The sequence below is a fragment of the Cydia strobilella genome, chromosome Z, assembly GCF_947568885.1.
Source record: "Cydia strobilella chromosome Z, ilCydStro3.1, whole genome shotgun sequence".
NCBI lineage: Eukaryota > Metazoa > Arthropoda > Insecta > Lepidoptera > Tortricidae > Cydia > Cydia strobilella.
In genome coordinates this window covers 18262003-18281077 of record NC_086068.1, presented here as the reverse complement: position 1 = coordinate 18281077, position 19075 = coordinate 18262003, and the positions used below count along the sequence as shown (strand labels likewise).

The 19075-nt window shown below is 37.0% G+C and overlaps 1 long non-coding RNA gene across 1 annotated transcript in view; it reads left to right on the top strand.

Moving 5' to 3' along the window:
- LOC134754520 (uncharacterized) overlaps positions 1-19075 on the top strand; it is a 246645-nt gene that overhangs the window by 9838 nt on the left and 217732 nt on the right. The gene's annotated exons all lie outside the window — the stretch shown is intronic.

Genomic DNA, 19075 nt, shown 5'->3' with positions numbered 1-19075 from the left:
GGACCCAGACCCGGACCCGGAAATGCTACTAGAAAAGTGGGTTTGGTGGGTGGGTGTGTTTTGAACTGCGATTCTTACAGAACAGAACTGCTATCAGAAAAGTAGGTTAGGTTAAGTTAGATCTGTGACCCTTACAGAAACGAAATGCTACCAGAAAAGTAGGTTAGGTTAGGTTAGAACTGCGACCCTTACAAAAACGAAATGCTACTAGAAAAGTGGGTCGGTTTACCTCCTTTTCTACATAATTAGGCAAAAGATGCTGTCTTTTTCATTTCATTGTCTGGAATCTAAGAATGCTTTCAGCGGCATCCCCCATTGAAGTCGGTTTTTTTTGTTAAAAATTATTATTTAATCGTTGCACGTGAGGTTTACATATTATGACTTAAATATAAGCTTGTAGTAATTATTGAGCTAAATTCACAAACTTTCATTGCTAAAATTAAAATATATATATATTGTATATATACTAAAACAATAAGTAGGCCGATATCGCCCTGTCTGCTTTTATCCCACGGCCATGTTTTTGCAAATGAAATATTTACGTAACGATATGGCAGTCAAACTGAGAAACGAAAACACAACAAGCACTGTTTTGACGTAAATCTAGATAATTTACCTATTTTGATTTTTTCCGCTCCAAACACCGGGGCAAGGGAAACACTTGTATGGAATCATCATACTGTTTCTCTTGCCCCAAGCAAAATAAAGTATGTTGCACTTACCCAACTTGACCTAACCTATATCTGATAATAATGTTGACTATGAATTAAACGCTAGTAATTAAATAAGAACCCATTCTATAACAATAATATCGTTATTAGACACGTTGACGGCCACAATGAGAGCTTTCAACAAATTTGTGAATGGGGGCGTGCTTAATTTTTAGAGCCGGCGATTATCCGTCTGAACAATCCGATGTGCAAACACTGTCATCCCGCATTCCCGCCGGCCGCGTAGGTGTCGAGGAGCCCACACCAATTTCTATACCCCGCGAACAATGCGCGTCACTTGTCTCCTACCTAATCTGGTCAGTTTTGACATGTTGTCATGTTTTTACTAACGCCCGCTGTCAATGGCTTGACAATTTCACGGCTCAGAGCCTTGGCCATGCCCAAGACCAATTTCCGACAACGGGCCGCACTTCTAATTCCCATTGTGCCGATTACGAGTCCATGTTATTGTGGCGCGTCAATGCGGATTAGGTATTATTTCCTAAATGACTTTAGTGCTCCGGAGCGGAGATGGGAAAGGATATTTGCTCACCTGTTCCGTTCCGTCTTTCCCGTTCATTGTGTAACGGCGATACGAGTATGGGCCAGAGGCGCTACATCTTTTTGCTACTATATAAGACTATATTTTTTTAAGCCTTTAGATTATTATATTTCCGATTGATAAAAACCTATGTGTGGAAATTATAAACAACTTTACATTGACACTATATTTCGGCAAAATATCAATGTTATTAATGAACTAAAAATGTATCTACTGAATACTGATTAGCAATTAATTTAGTAACTTAAATGTTTGTTTTTTTTTAAATAAGGCGGTTCTTATTTAGTTCTAAAACTTACCTATTACATTTAGGTAGGTACAGTACAGCACCGCTACCATCAGTTTGGCACTGACATAAACGCCATCGAGAACGTAATTTACTTTCTTTGCATCTAGCTCGCACTAATATGGGAGTACGAGCGAGATGCATAGAAAGTAAATTACGTTACAGATGGCGTTTTTGTCAGTGCCAAACTGATGCTAATATCTAACTTACGTCGTATCAATAGGAAATATTACGCGAAACTCTGCGAAGGAGGCGCCACTACCGCAATCTGAGGGTCTATCCCGAAACAAGAAAATCGAAATTTCGTTATCTAACATCTCTGTCACTCTTGCATATTCGAGCGATAAAGAGACACATAGCGAAATTTCGGATTCGCGTTTTCCGGTAGGTCCTCTGTAAACAAACCGCCTTGATGCATCAATGTCATATTTAATTATCTCTGAAAATTTGTCAAAAACCTGTTAAGGTACAGTATGTATAAGTTACTCTATAGTTTACTAAAAAGGCTAGTGCTGCACTCTGGTGGCAGAACATTGCAGTAATATCCCCTATTTAGGAATATTTCACTACTTTAAATCAGATTATTTGTGTAAACTTTTATTAAAGTTTAAACGAATAAGTACGTGCGTACTTAAAGCAAATGCACACAGATTCACTGAACTAACCAACGAAATGTTAACCTTAAATTTGAAATGTTTACACAGCCAATAGTTGGGGATGATTGTGCATTTCGTGACTGTTTCGAATTTACAAAACAGCCAATAAATGCTGACATGGTTGCCCTATAAAAAATCGAGTGTCTACTGCGAAATGATCAGTACGATAGACCAGATATTATTCACTATACTTCTATTAATAGGATCTAAATTGGAATAGTCAGAGATAAGAACGGGTCTTGTGAAGGTAGCTATTGTGATCGTGAATTTTATTTTGAATGAAGATGGGGTGAGAGTTTTAGACCCCCCGGGCTGCGGAATCGATAATGTAGCTACTCAACTAGATCATAATTATTTGAAGAAAACATTGATCATTTCACGCCATAGTACAAAATTATATCGTCAACAACTTTGTGACCATAGTGCTTTTTAATTTACATCATAACCTTTATATACATTTTTTAAGACATAATATAAACATTTATTTAAAACAAATAAAACTTAAAAACTAAAACTATAAATAAATAAAACTAAGCTAAAACTAAATAAAATATAATTTTTAAGAAAAAAAACGACTTCAAAGGGGGCCACTGAAAGTTCACTTATTGATGGTGCACTCTTAGATTCCAGACAATGAAATGAAAAGACAGCATCTTTTGCCTAATTATGTAGAAAAGGAGGTAAAACCACCCACTTTTCTAGTAGCATTTCGTTTTTGTAAGGGTCGCAGTTCTAACCTAACCTAACCTACTTTTCTGATAGCATTTCGTTTCTGTAAGGGTCACAGCTCTAACCTAACCTACTTTTCTGATAGCAGTTCTGTTCTGTGAGAATCGCAGTTCAAAACCAACCACCCACCTAACCCACTTTTCTAGTAGCATTTCCGGGTCCGGGTCTGGGTCCGGATCAGAGTCCGGGTCCGTGTCCGGCTACCCGGGTCCAAGTTTGGGTCAGAGTTCGGTTCGGGTCCGGGTCCGAGTTGGGGTCCACGTCCAGACCCGGGTCCGGGTCCGAGTCCGGGTCCAAGTTTAGGTCTGGGTCCATAAGGAAGAGAACAAATCGCCAAACGTGAACTATGTGTCATTGAAGAGTTCCATTCTGATCATTATCAGCAGTTTCCATTTCATCAAATGTCACTTTTTTAAATGTAAATGCTGGATTTGTTGATGAAAATACAAAAATCACTATATGTATGCCTTTCACATTTGAGGAGTTCCCTCGGTTCCTCGTGGGTCTCATCATCAGAAGTCAGAACTCGAGCTTGACAAAAATGTTTCTTGAAAACCTAACTTGCTTAACAAACATAACGAAGAGGACATGCGTCATTGAAGAGTTCCGTTCTGATCATCATCAGCAGTTCCACTTCATCAAATGTCACTTATTAAAATGGAAGTGCTGGATTTATTTATAAAAATACAAATATCACTATATGTATGCCTTTCACATTTGAGGAGTTCCCTCGATTCCTCATGAATCCCATCATCAGAACTCGAGCTTAACAAAAATGTTTCTTGAAAACCTAACTTGCTCAACAAACATAACGAAGAGGACAAATCGCCAAACGTGAACTACGCGTCATTAAAGAGTTCCGTTCTGATCATCATCAGCAGTTCCACTTCATCAAATGTCGCTCTTTTAAATGTATGTGCTTGATTTGTTGATGAAAATACTAAAATCACTATATGTATGCCTTTAACATTTGAGAAGTTCCCTCGATTCCTCATGGATCCCATCATCAGAACTGCTTTTTTGACAAAAACGGGACCAATCTGTATGTATATACTTACAATCAACACAAGAATTTTCAAAATCGGTCCAGAAATGACGGAGTTATGGAGTAACAAACATAAAAAAAAACATACAACCGAATTGAGAACCTCCTCCTTTGAAATCTTGAAGTCGGTTAAAAAAACTAAAAACTATTCCCCTGCGGCATGGTGCAGTAGATGCCCGCCAGCTGCCAGCTCTACGATCACCGGTGACGTCTACTATTATTTTAGATAATTCCTTAAAAAGTGTAGACGCGTTCGGACCCCACGGGCCAAGAGTCTTGACACAGCCTCTGCCGCTGCGCCAGCTTTTGCAGTAGTTCCGTGGAGATGAGACGGGGCTAGGGTGTCTACACATGTGGCGTCCCACACCAGCACCCGTTACATCTTCCAAGGAATTAGTGACATTCCGTCTGGTCTCTTACCATCGTCTCTTTCAATACCAGCAGGCTCGAGAAGAGCTGGCACCTTTATATTTAGATCTTAATATTTGTTAAGTAGATAGTAAACTAAATAGTGAGAATTAAAGCGTAGGTAGAGCTTCTCTTTCCACACAGACTCTATGTAGGTGTACTTAGTGTTCATATTTTTAACTTCTGTGTCGGTAGATTGATATCTTTAGGGTAAAGGGCATTGGACTGGGGAGTATACTCTGCAGCGTGCAAACGCGCCACTTAGTAGGGTAAAGGCACCAGTAGTCAGCCTTTTTACGAAATTTCTATGTTCAAGATCGTTTCATTTGCGTACTAATTGACATATAAGAATTATTAAAGTTTTTACTGTTCAAGAATTTCATATAGTTTAAGTTTTGTTAAGAATAAAACGTTTTTAAATGTTGCTTTTGGAAATATTTCATTAAATATAATGAAAGTGCGTTTTTGCCAGTAATCAGCCCCTTGTGTACTGTGGTGTCCCCACTAGCTGCCACTGTCGACGTCATCTAACAGATGGCGTTAGGGAGCTAGAACGCAATTAGCTAGAAACCTACATCGCGCTTACGAAGTTTCAAATGTCACTTACTATATATATACTCCTTCTGACTAACTCTCAGTGGACTTCGGTCCCCAGGCATAACACCCGCCTGGAGAGAGTACTCTCTATTGCCCTCTCTCTACACATACTACATTGGTGACTTTCCGACATTGGACAGCCATGAAGACCTCAAGATCCTGATGACGCCGCCTCGCAGCAAACCAGTTTCCTCTCTAAGTGTGCCAACTTACATGCCTATGTACAGTTCTGTACATATGTATTATATCCTGTAAATATCTTGTAAATATTCATGCCTGGCACTCAACTTCTCTCTCTCTCTCTCTCTCTCTCCGTTCGCCGCTCTGGCTCTGAGCAACTGCGCTCGTCACACTGGCTCTGAGCAGCTCTGCTCGCCTGTGACTCTGAGCATCTTCGCTCGCCACACTGGCTCGAGCACACACCTGGTTTCGCTGCACGCTTCATACGTCGTCGCTGACCCCTCCGCTCAAAGGGGGGCTGATGTGGCGTCCCCACTAGCTGCCACTGTCGACGTCATCTAACAGATGGCGTTAGGGAGCTAGAACGCAATTAGCTAGAAACCTACATCGCGCTTACGAAGTTTCAAATGTCACTTACTATATATACTCCTTCTGACTAACTCGCAGTGGACTTCGGTCCCCAGGCATAACACCCGCCTGGAGAGAGTACTCTCTATTGCCCTCTCTCTACACATACTACAGTACCAATAGACAGCCTTTAAGTACCCAGTGTCCAGCCATCCCATTTTAACGGCTGATTAGTGGGCTATGAGTTCCGCGATGTCAATGTCCACTGGTCAGCCACAGGCTGTCTACTGGGTAGTTACTTATTTCAATCAAAGAAAGTCATAATAATGTAAATATTTAAAGGTGCTTGGCTTAATAACAGATTTATTTTGAAAATAAAAAAAAGTTCTGATTCCTATGGTCAGCCTCCCCCGGCTGACTTCTGGGTTTACGACCTTTTCAAAATTACTGTCATAAGCCCAGTAGTCAGCCAAGGGAGGCGAACTATTGGATTTCGTACAAAAATTTAGTTCCCAATAGTCATCAGCCACCTTAAAAATGTTACTTTTATATGGATTTATATTTATTTTTCACTTTTTTCAGCTAGAATAAGTATTAATAATGTGATGCAGTCCACATTCTTATAACAAGAAATCATAATTCGGCTGTTAACGACTTATCAAAATACCATGTGACACTCCAAAAAAAATGGCGCATATCACATGATCCTTCATGTCAGAAAACAGCACTTCTTTGAAGTAGTGTTGTGGTTTATGCTAGACAATCCTTTAATTTTTTTTTACAAATTTTCAATTAATAGTTTGTCAATCTATAACATCACCTACTTTTCACATGAAAATTAGAAAAGGTTTGATAATTACAGCCAAAAATAAGCAAGAAAGGCTGGCCACTGGTGCATGGCTGAGCACTGGTGCCTTTACCCTACTCATAGATAGAAACGATATAGCCAATAGGTAAGTAAATATTTTTAATCCAAAACGGTTAGACTTGTTAAGATCTAAGGTCTAGGGAATGCAAACCGGTTTTGATTTGTATGAAGTTTCGGTTTTGCCATACAATTAAAAACCGGTTTGCATTCCCTACTAAGGTATCTCGCTAACTAATCCAAATGTCGAAAAATTGTTGTCTGTAAAGTCGGTTTAAGAAAACATTGATGAAAAATTGCATACTTTTTTTTATAAATTGAATTGAATTACTATCACTGAATTATCATTATTTTGTATAGGTAATACAAAGAAGGCTAGTTAATTGAAAAATAAAATAAAAATCGATAAATTAACATTTATTTGCTTTTATACTTAAATTATAAAAGTAACAATGTGCTATTAACAATTTATTTACAACTTACAGACAGTATGGGGAAATCCTAAAGTATAAGAGATACAGGGAAACTGCCTTAGGAAACATTAGGTCGTGAAGTAGAAACATTTTGGTCGTGTGAGTTGTCCCTAAAAATTAATAATATAGATGTTTTTTTTGACGCAGATCTACACAGTTTCATAAGATGATCATTTTATTGTATCGGAAGAAATAAATCGAAACAGCAGAAGTTAGTCTCTGAAGAGAACTCATCTCGGTACTCGTGAAGTAATGACATACTTTCCGCACTAGCATCGAAATGTACTATTTTGAAATGGTTTAGGCGACTATAATCAAATTGACCAATCATAGCTCATCGCGGTCAAAAGGATGAAACAAAACGATAGCTCAAATTTATTACTTATTTTAGGTTGTATAGTAGAAAGTGTAGAAACAATTGCTTCATGAGTGACATCCATAGACTACGAAAACCGCTAAGCGTTGCTTGTTATAGTCTCCATAGGCTACGATGGCTAAAATCGAGAAAAAAACAGTCTAAAAATTGAATTTAGCAAGGAGCAGGTACCAGGGCCTCATGAGGTACAAGAAGGTGTCGTTGACCAACCCGCCGGGGGCGCCGGGGCCGGCGGCCGGGGCGCGTACGAGTATGAAGGTATCACGGGCCGCGGCAGCTCGCGTATTTTAGCTGTATACTTTTGGTTTGTTTACCTATATGATTCTACTACTTAGTTTAAAGTAATATTTTTGTTAACTCGTAGAAAAAGTTACAGCACCCAATTAAGGCTACTCAGCAAGCTTCGTGGCTTTAAGAGGCCGTAGTCGATTTTGGAGCAAAAATGTAAAATTGATAGATTTAGTCGTTGAAATTATACACGTTTTGTTACGTAATATCTAAATAACAAGTATTGGTTTCTATTAGCACGTTTTCTCACCTTGCCTTTTAATAATGAGGTCGCGAACGTGCGTCACCGGTAATATATGAAAAGAAGGGGCAGTTTTTAAAAATTCATTAAAAATGTATGGTGGTACATTATACAAATTGATGTATAAGAATAGTTTCAGCAAATGTTGTAGATTGTTTAATTATCATAAAAATTACGTTGAAATTAAGTCGATTTTCATGTGTAATATAAAATTACCATGTTCAGCAGTCCAAACTTTATGAAATTTACAAATAAGATCGACAAAATCAGTGCTTTACGCGCGTTTACCTAAACATCCATCAGAAAAGCAAACATTACTAATTTATTGAGTCTGTTTTCAAAGAATTGCTCTGATAAAAGGTAAGATAAGAAGACGTGCTAATAGAAACCAGTACTTGTTATTTCAATTAGGTAACAAAAGGTGTACAATTTCACCGACTAAATCTATCAATTTTAAATTTTTGCGACTAAAATCGACACCGGCCTCTTAACACGGGACTCGACTGAAAAGCTCTCCATTATATCAAGATTGTATACAATACTATTTTGGCAATGGTTACAGAGACCGAACATGAAAAAAAAGTACTTGTAGAATAAAGTAACCCTTAAGTACACGTGCTGGCAGTTCAAAAATTACAACCAAGTCTTACTAATTGAATGTGGAGTTATAGAACACATGAGTGGAGTTTCGCATGTGGTAGCTAAATTGCCTCAGCCTCAATAAGGGTTACATATTTGATAGCAATCCTCGACGAATTACAGTTTTCTAGTGGGTTCTTAGGCTATAATATAATATGTAAAGCGACTTGCTAGTAGCGGAGTCGTCGGCGAGAAGTTTCCGCGGCAGGTGCACGACAGGTCGATGGCTGCGGCGCATGCGTGTTCCAACACACGATATTGAACCACCTTCTGGTTCCCCCTTGTTTTCGCTTAAGTAGCTCCGCTGTATTTAACACTCAACTTACATACATAGTAAAGTCACGAAAGAACATAATATGAGAATTATGTACTTTTGCGCACGCTCTAAGAATCACGAAACATTTCGGAGATAATTGATTTTATGAGTACGAATACAAAATGTAAAATTATACGAATGTATTAATTATGCCTTATGCCGTTATATATTTGAAATCTGGTAGCTAAGAATAAGAAAGATTTAACAGGCTAACGGATGATACCGATATGATGTTTAGGTAGCGTAGCGGGCAAGGTATTAAATATCGGACAGTGATGTATGAGCAACATGGTCGTATTTCTAAATTTTTGGCACTTTGTTGTACATACTAAGTACAGTTTGTCAGAAAGTATTTTAGTTTTATTTATGTTCCTGTGCATTTAACAGACATTATAATTTATCGACCATTTAATATATGCAGAATAAACGAAATTACCGTTTTGGAAAATACAAAATCATAGTAACCCGGATATACCTACCTAGTACTTACTTATGCAGAACATCTTGTAGTCTGGCTCATAAAACTTTTACTTACATCTAATTTACTTCTCATTTTTATCTTATTTTACTTATTTTCGCCCTCTTTTATAATTTTATTGACTTTCCTCTAGTCTATTGTAGTCAGTGCTATATTTGTCTATTACCGTTCTTCATCAATTCTCATCTTCTCAACGATTAATTGGAAGAAATCCCTTAAAGGGATAAGTTCGCCTTTGTACTTGTGTTTTGTACAATAAAGAGTATATATGTCGCAGGAATTTTGTAAGAATCCGGGCAAACTTTTTCACGTTTGTAAATTGACGACGCCGTTTGTAAAATGCCGAAGGCAAATTATAAAAAGTCCGTATTTTGTAAAATACCTTATGACATTAACAGCGCCGTTTGTAATTTGCCGCGGAACTTTGGTCGACGGAGTTCTTTAATTTACCACGCGTGGCGCTGCACATCAAAACTATGAAACACGCTGTCCATCAGATCTGGAGTTCGTCTGACTGTATCTTTTCAAAAAACATTCCCCTCACAACTTAACTAGACGGAAGCGGGGCTCCTTTTACTGGGCGGTTTGAAGCTACCTAACGAACCTAACCTAGGGTAGGTAGTAGAGTAGGGTAGGGTAGAAATAGGAGCCCTGCGAATGCCCTGCGATGATTTCTAAAATATAGAAATTATAAAAAGTATAAAAATTATGCAATCCTTGTAATCAAAGAGTTGCCCGCTACACATCTTTTTAAATTGCCGCGTTTTTGCAGGTTCAACTTTTATTTAATTAGACAGACTACAAATGAAAATTGAAAAAAAAAGATGTAGTGTTTTTTCGACAGATGGCATACATAGTGCATCATAATATGTTTAATTTATAAATTGTGAGGACGACACCGCCCCTGCATGGGTAGTTAAAATAACAGAGCCTTTGACGAAGATGCATTGTCATGGACTGAACTCGAGCGCTGCCTCCACCCGTCATGGACGTTAAAGAGAACCTAAATGTAAAGTAAATACTCGACATTTATTGTCGATTTGATCCGTGACATTCGTAGTGGAGTGCCGCAGGAACTACTACGCTTCTACGAACAAGAATAGGTTCATGGCTGAATACGTTTAGAGTCGACTTTACAGTAGCAACCTCTCAATTAATAAAGGCATATTGTCTCCTTGTCACCGGAATACGGCCCACGCTGCCTTTTAATAATTGTTGTACCTTGAACGGTAACGTCGCTTATGCTATACCAATACCACCGATCCTTCAAACATGGGGGGATGAACACACTCGTACATATATATATATATATATATATATATATATATACATATTATTACAAGAAGTTTTTTAATTACCTACCTAAATTTCTTTATTCTTTCTTTATTCTTTATTGTATTGCAGTCATGTTCATAATACATTAGGTGTTACAGTTTGAGGATGGTAGGTACATGACACCCTGTCAGGGCACTCAATTTTTTAAGTCTAGGTAAAATTACATGCATCTCATACAAATAGCAATTAAATCTATATTTATAACTTTATATTTTATCGACGTTTATGCAACGTTAAATGTCAAGTTCGTTTAGAAAATTAGTAAAATAATAAAATAATGATGCTAAATATTAAATGTCCAGGTTAATTTATAAATAGATTTAAATAATGTAAAACAATATAGTTAATGTTAATTAACTATATGTCATTTTAGAAAATGCATAAATGTCAATAAATGTTTACAATAATATTTCAATAAAATTTAATTAATTCAATTTGGGTAAGTACATAGCATTATTTCAGTGTTTGGTCATTTAGAAATTCGTCTATTGTGTAATATGCTTTCTCTAGAAGAAGCTTTTTAAGCGTATTTTTAAACAGTTTATCATTCGGTTCCTGTTTTATACTGTCGGGTAGTTTATTTGTGATTCTAATACATTGATAATAAGGTCCCTTTCTGCACATAGCTAACTTGGTATTTGGTATGGCTAACTGATTCTTAGACCTACTATTAGTCTTCCACGTCATTACCGAGACGGAATAAATGAAATTCCCAATGAGCTTTGTGTTAGGTATGTATAATAATAAAAGAAAATAAGTATTTTTTTATGTTCGAAAGAAATACTGTCACACTAATGAGCTTGACATAAGCAATCGAATAATAGCCATTCAATTTAAGCGATAACAATTAAACGTACACCGCGACATGCAATTTTATTAAGTAGTGTCTCTAGATTGATTGATTTTGTATCTAAATGTAAAATGCTAAATCGCCTTAACCCTAAGTGAAACAAAAAGAGTGCAGCAGGACGTCTTTATACCACAACTGCACGCAGTCCGTCCGCCGCACTAAAAACGGAACGCGAGGATTTATATTGATTTACTTTTGGTTAAGAATTTGTTATTGTATGCCATATGGGTCGGGGCTGCGCAAGCGGTGGGGTTTTTTCTCTTACGACGAATACAACGATTGTTAAACAATGGGACACATGCGCAGCTCGGTGCTTGCATCTGTGACCTGCTTGTGGGCTCCAGCCCACTTAGCTACTAACAAATTCTTCAATCTGCAGCTCTAATAAATAACGATGGGAAATAATTTATGTATGATTTACAATACTGAGGTCATGCTGTATGTGAGTGGTAGTTAGGAATACCTATTATAATTATTAATTCCAGCCATTGCTTACTTTTAAAGGCGATATTACCTGGTATAGTGACAAAACGGAGAACGTTCTTGAGAACGACACAACTATATTACCTGCCGAATTATGAAGCCGACTAAGTATGTACTTACCTACTAAACTAATGGCTCTGTGAGCTGTAGACCTCGCGCTAAGATTGATAAGCTTAAAACATGTAAAAACAAAAAAAAAACTTCGTTGAGTCATTATCACAGCGTAGGCACTTACTCCAATTTCCACCATTTTGAACATTTTCCAAAAAACAAGACGACAGTAAAATTCTATGTAACTACTAACTACTGAACCAGCTCACAAAAGTTTACGAGAATCGGTTGAGAAGAGAATTGCGCTCTGTAGGCTGTAGAGGAGAACATCCGGACATACGAAAGCAAATTGCCCGAGTCAAAAGGGAGACCTTCGCTAACGCTTCGGTCAAAAATCTAGATTCCGATAAAGCAAACCAAAACCAAAAATCGAAATCAGATTCAAACCACATAAAATACAATACAATACAATACAATACAAATCCTCTTTATTGCACAACCTCAGAATAAATGTACATGGAAACACAAATAATACATGATTTAGAGTTATTTATTCATAATATTAAATTATTTTTACACTAATCTATACGAATTTATATTATGATCGTCAAGTGGAAAATAACAATTGATTATAATTATACAAAAACAATACATAATTTAAAAACCATTTAAATAAGTAATCGATTAATTAATAAAAAAATTTAACAATGTCAAAAAAATAAAATGAGAAAGAATGAAGACAGAGGTAAACAACAGGCGGCCTTATCGCTAAAGAGCGATCTCTTCCAGACAATCTTTAGGTAGTGGAGAAATGAAATGCATAAATAAACCAATTAGGAGGTGCAAAAAACTAAATTAAAACTAAATAAAGCTTAAACACTTTTACCACCAAAAGCCATGGAAAATTCAATTAGGCTAAAGAAACTTGTGAAAATGCTAATATTATATCAAGAATCGATTAGTTTTTGAAATGTTGCGGAGATGTTAATGAACGGAAAGACAACCAGAAAGCAGAAAACCCCGAGATTGAAATGAGAAAAAATAGAAACTAGGAACATATGTACAGCGTTCTTACTTAAAAAAATTTTTTAAGTAGTCACACTACTATATAGGTATATAAATTAAAAACTGCAATAGATGTCATAAAAAATAAATGTGTAGCTAAAGACGCCGGTTCGAATCCGGCCTTCACCACTGGAGGGCTTCGTCACTTTTTCTTTAATATATGACATCTATTGCAGTTTTTAAGGTAGAAATATCTCAAATGTATGCACAAAAAGTGAAGTTAAGTTAGACAAGAGCTAGCAAGAGCTTATCTGCCTCCAAAATATTAGTACTAAATGCAAGTATGCAAAAAGGGTATAAAAACGTTTGATCATTTTTAACGTATTTGAGCGTGTTAAGTGTTAGACGACTGATTCTATAGAAATACAAACTTCAAAGAATAACACAGAACAAAACCTTTGACTTGTATGAGTTGCTAAATACATTCCAGAAGATTGCAAGATAAAAATAATGCTAAGTGTCCCCATTATTTATTGGTTCAGCTACAAGCTAGTTGTGATTATATCAAGCGTCGCCGTTAATTGATTCGCATAAGGGACATTGACCATAGAAATATATGCAAGAAACATTTGTGAAAACGACCTAAACCTATTTTAAAGAAGTCACAGCGCACAATTACTATTTTGGTAGCATTCATTGTGTTGTCACACATTGTTGGCAGTGACAATGCCAAAAGGGTACTTTTGGCGGATGGTTCTAAATTATGGCGGATGGGCCGGATGGCAATGGACTGGGTCCATATCAAGGAATATTTGATAAAGACATGCACCTGTTAACGTTATATTACAGTACGGTAATCATATCGTGCAAAGTGCCTGTGTCCTGGTCATCACATATCAAATCCTGAGGCTGAAATAAAGTCTAGTATATTAGCATGATAAACTGTAATATTTTCAACTATATTCAATATATACTTCGCTCCGGAGACCTTATTTTCTATTTATTTGTAATTGTATATGCCCACGTTTTGGCGTGTTCAAGCTTTACCTTATACACTCCATTCTAGACAACATTTTAGACTCTAGATGATGTCCAGATCAAGGACAAAACCTTTTCTAATATCTTTTCCCCTCACTAGCTCAGAAGCCGTCTTTTGTCCTTTAAAACAAGCGGGGAAAAACGCATTTTATCCACTAGTGGGGAAAGTAATTTGACCTTGAATGGAGCGTGGTTAAGTAGCTTTAGAGAGATAACAAAACGTAAAACGCTCATAATAATGGTTCATTCGATATTAATTATCATTAAATAAATGGTTTGAGCATTTAATAAAAAATACCAAATTAAGCTTTATTTCATGATTTTAAGTCATAAATCTTAAATTCCATAAGAAACATTTGTTTTTTTATATGATGTTGAATGTAATTCTGAACGCACAAGTTGTCGATGTAATTTCAAAACGCATTGTCAGAAATGTCAACATTGTCAACAAAAAAATTCTCACCGACTCCGACACTTAAAAATACACAACTTCCAGAGTTTTCTGTTATATTATTGTAAAAAAATAAGTGATTCCAGTGATGAAGATGATCTAACGCCTGTGGATGTTGCACTTTTCTCGCTATAGTGAGGGGAAAAGTTTTGTGTTACACACGGGTGCAAGTGTATTTTACTTCTCGTGTGTTAAAACACTCGCTACGCTCAGGATTCTATTTTAGAACCACTCACTTCGATCGTGGTTCAACTATAGATTCCTTTCCCTTACTCGCGTTTCAATTCCACACTCGCGGGTAAAATACAACTTTGCACCCTTGTATAACAAATAACTATTTCCCCTCACTAGCTCGGAAAGCCGTCTTTTATCCTTTAAAACAAGCGGGTAAAAACGCATTTTATCCACTAGTAGGGAAAGCAATTTGACCTTGGAGCGTGTTTAAGTAGTTTTTGACACATAACAAAACGTAAAACGCTCATAAAGCCTGACCAGAAATAGGTTGATCAATCCAAATGGGTCAGTATGGAGAAGTCAGAAATTATGAGAGATAGCGAAATCTGTTTTTAGGAACCATGGCGTCGATTTTAGATTTAATAATAATGACATTCAAATTTTCTTTAAACTCATACATAACCGGGAATCGAACCTGGTCAATATTCTTTATGTAATCGCGTGTATTTGTTTGTATAATTGATCCTGATATTTGAATAATAAATTAGAAAAAAATGAATGCTATCCTTCCTCGCGTTGTCCCAGCATTTTGCCTCGGCTCATGGGAGCCTGGGGTCCGCTTGGCAAGCAATCCCAAGAATTGACGTTGGCACTAGTTTTTACGAAAGCGACTGCCACCTGACCTTCCAACCCAGAGGGTAAACTAGACCTTTTTGGGATTAGTCCGGTTTCCTCACGATTAGTTCAAAAGGCTAGGAAATTCAAAAGGCATCGTCAGAAATGTCAACAATGTCAACAAAAATTTTACATAATGATATTGATGATTATAATTAACCAGTAGATAGGCTACCCGTCATTTTCTAACTGTATTAATAAAATAGGGACGGGTTGTCTATCTCGCGGCGACATACTGTCGCGCCAATCATATGCTAGCCCGGCTGATGATGATTATAACGTGTACAAATAAAGACTTATTTTTTATGAGCTGCTTTTTTGCATGTTGCTATTTCTCGCAAATAGGTGAGGTGAAAAGGTTTTGTGTTACACACGGGTGCAAATGTATTCTACTTCTCGTGTGTTGAAACACTCGCTACGCTCAGGATTCTATTTTAGACTCGCTTCGCTCGTGGTTTAACTATAGAATCCTTTCGCTTGCTCGTGTATCAATTCTACACTCGCAGGTAAAATACAACTTTGCACCCTTGTATAACAAATAGGTAACTTGTGTGCTCATTACATAAAAATATTTTTACCTAAAACTTAATCAAATAAATAAATAAATGCAGCCAAGCTTTATAATTTTTAATATTTTTATGGACTTTCGGAACGATTATTTCTGAAAATATTTTCTTTAATCCATCCTGGTATTTCAAACCCATATTTTGAGAGGCCTATACGAGTATAACGACACCACATACGTCCAATAAAATCATCTCCACGGTCCATGACACATGTATGACATGTACAACACGTAGATACTATACGGCATCTATACGGGAGTTAATACCACTTACATATACTCTTTGAGTTGGATTGAAATGAATACCGACACAAAATTTCATCTTTCTAGTATTAAGGTCTCTGAGCTAAGCCGCAGACGGACAGATAGACAGGGCGAAAGAATAAAGACAGAAAAAATGTTGTTATTATGGCATTAGAATTCTTACAACCGATTGTTTAACTCTGTCTCTTTAGGTGTTATTTATGGTAAACTGTATATATACTTACACTTACATTTTTGTATTACTTACAAATTATGATATGATGAATTTCACTTAAATTATTGGTGGACAAATTGAGTGAAAGTTTTATCTCATTTGATATTTTATTTAGAAGCAGCGTTGAAGCGTATACATTTTAAAATGTTACCTACTTATTTAACGTCATTTGCTGATACTTTGCTGATTGATTGACATGTGACATAAAAATTGCTCTACTTATAAAGAACCATTTTTCTTTCTGTCTAATCCTATCTACAATTATGCATCTTTATAGGAGCTCTTGTCTAGAGACCGAACGGATGCCCGCAGAGTTAATCGACTTCGAGCTACCGAGTATAATCCTTACAGAGCTGGTAATATCACAAGTTCACCGGACGTTTAATGAATATCGCATTATCAATATTCCTTGAAAACTTGGAGACTCAGCCCCAGGGCTCGACGCCGGTTCAACGTCGGCACGCCCCGCGGAATCTACTTAGCGCCCAATCGATACCTTATTTAGGTATGTACCTACCTACCCTATTTCAACTGCGAACACTGCTAAATGTGTTTTCTTGTACGCATTTGCAGGCGTCTTTTTACGCAACTGCACGACGCAAAGTAGGGTATGTATATTTCATCACACTCGCTCAATAAATGTGGAATTGCACACAGGCTTAGCGGGAACTATAGAAAAAGCGTTTTCCCTAGGGAGTTATGAAGTTTCTAGTATTTAGTAGTTCTTTTTTATCTTTCTACTTCATTTTTGTATCGCAAGTGTGATCAAAACATTGTGTGTAACTCGGGGCGTAATAATATTGCAAACTCGAATCTATAAACTATCTATTTATTTAACTATACTCTCGTTTGCAATATTTAACTTACGCCCCATGTTGCACAATGTACTATTTTGAGGGTATCAAATGCCGAATCGTGTGTTGCATGCTTCTTCCGTGAAGGGTATCAAAAAACATGACATTTCCGGCCTTCTTATTTATTTATTTCAATTTGTATTACATATTATTAATTTATGATTTTTTTAAAGTAACTAGTGTATTGTTTTTCTTCAATAGAATCAGGTAATTACTCCATGTTGTTCGCTGTCAAAAACAAAATGCCAACAATTACGTCTCTTATGGTACGTAATTGTATGTGGTGATGGAATTTGGCCATATTCGACTGGTACGCTGGTACGACAGTTACCTGTGATTGCCTTACCCCCGTAGGTGGTTCTTCTATGTTCCCGTCTAAGTAAAAAAATATAATTATTTCCCGATGTTCTTGTTTTATATTATATAAATACAAATGAAAAAGTAATTTGGCAGTATCCGGTCCGGACCTAAGCGGCCGCCACTCCGTAGTCTCCGTACCTACCGTACCTCACTGTATGGCGGGTACGAAGCGCTCTAGTTGGATATAGGCATGCCCAAAAAAAGTTATAGAGGGAAATGCTTGGAACACAATTTTTGACTTCGTAGCTTTGTTTGGACTAGTTAGGAGATCAACATATCAAAAGTCCCCGACCGTAACCCTGGTGCTGGGGGGGGAGAGGAGGGTTTGAAGGTTCAATTTTTCGGTTTTTCGATTATATCTTGGAAACTATGCGTCTGAGCAACATGGCCACTTGTACAAAATGAAAAGTGATTTCATTTGTTCCAAGTTTTATTTAGTCAAGTTTTTTGATATCTTGTATAGTTTTTAAGATATCCGCTCTTGAAGGTTTATTTAGGGCTCTCATTTTGGGTTTACTACTCGAGTGCGACACGCTCGTGCGAAGTATTATTAGTGCGAAGTATGATTAGGCGATGTACGATTGTACGACATGTCATTTGTGGGAACTATTGTTCGTGCGAAAAATTATAAGGCGATGCACGACTATACGATGTGCCGTTTGAGCGAACCATCGTTTGTGCGAAATATTCGCGTTTTAACCGTGGTCCCATTTTCCAAAAACATTTTTTATTTCACAACAACTAGACGGAGCCCTGCTTCGCGGGGCTCCTATTTCAGGGCGGTTTGCCCTTCGGGCATCTGAAGCTACCTAACGAACCTAACCTACCTACCTGCCTACGCTTTTTGCTTTCATAAGAATCATAAGTATTGTCGAGCCGTACATATATGTCGCACAATTTAACTTCGTTCAAAGATACTGCCGGACTATAGTGTCGTCGAATAGTGATATATCGCACCGTATCACTTCGCAGAATTGCAGTGTCGTTAAAAGAAATATGTCGCACAATCGTGGTCGCACTTACATGCAATACCCCTCATTTTTATCTTGATTATCCACATCAGTGAAGCTGCTAGGCCGGGTTTGGTTACGTTTTTGTATAAATCGGGGGTGCTAAATTCATTTATGGTATCAACATTGACACCTTTCCAAAGTAAAAACAAAAACCTTAAACAAATAACTTTTTTCAACTCCTCTTTACGCTTAAACCGCTGAACCGATTTAGTTGAAGTTTGGTAAATAGATGTTTTAAGTCCCGAGACAGGATATAATAGTTTTAGTCTCAAAAATCATACTTTGAAGGTGTGAAATTTGGTGTGAGGGGAATTTAGCTTCTTCGCCGAAGTTGAATTCCTGAGGTTAATACTGTTTTAATTTAGGTTTGAAGTCATGTTTGGTATCATTTTTAACTAAATCAAACACGTAGACCATCCCAAATATTATTAAAATAGGTTCAGCGGTTATTGATTCCCCATACAAATTTCCACTCCCACTTTTTACACCCTTAAAAGATGATTTTGGTTATAAAAACTATCGTATGTAGTGTCCCGGGACTCAAAC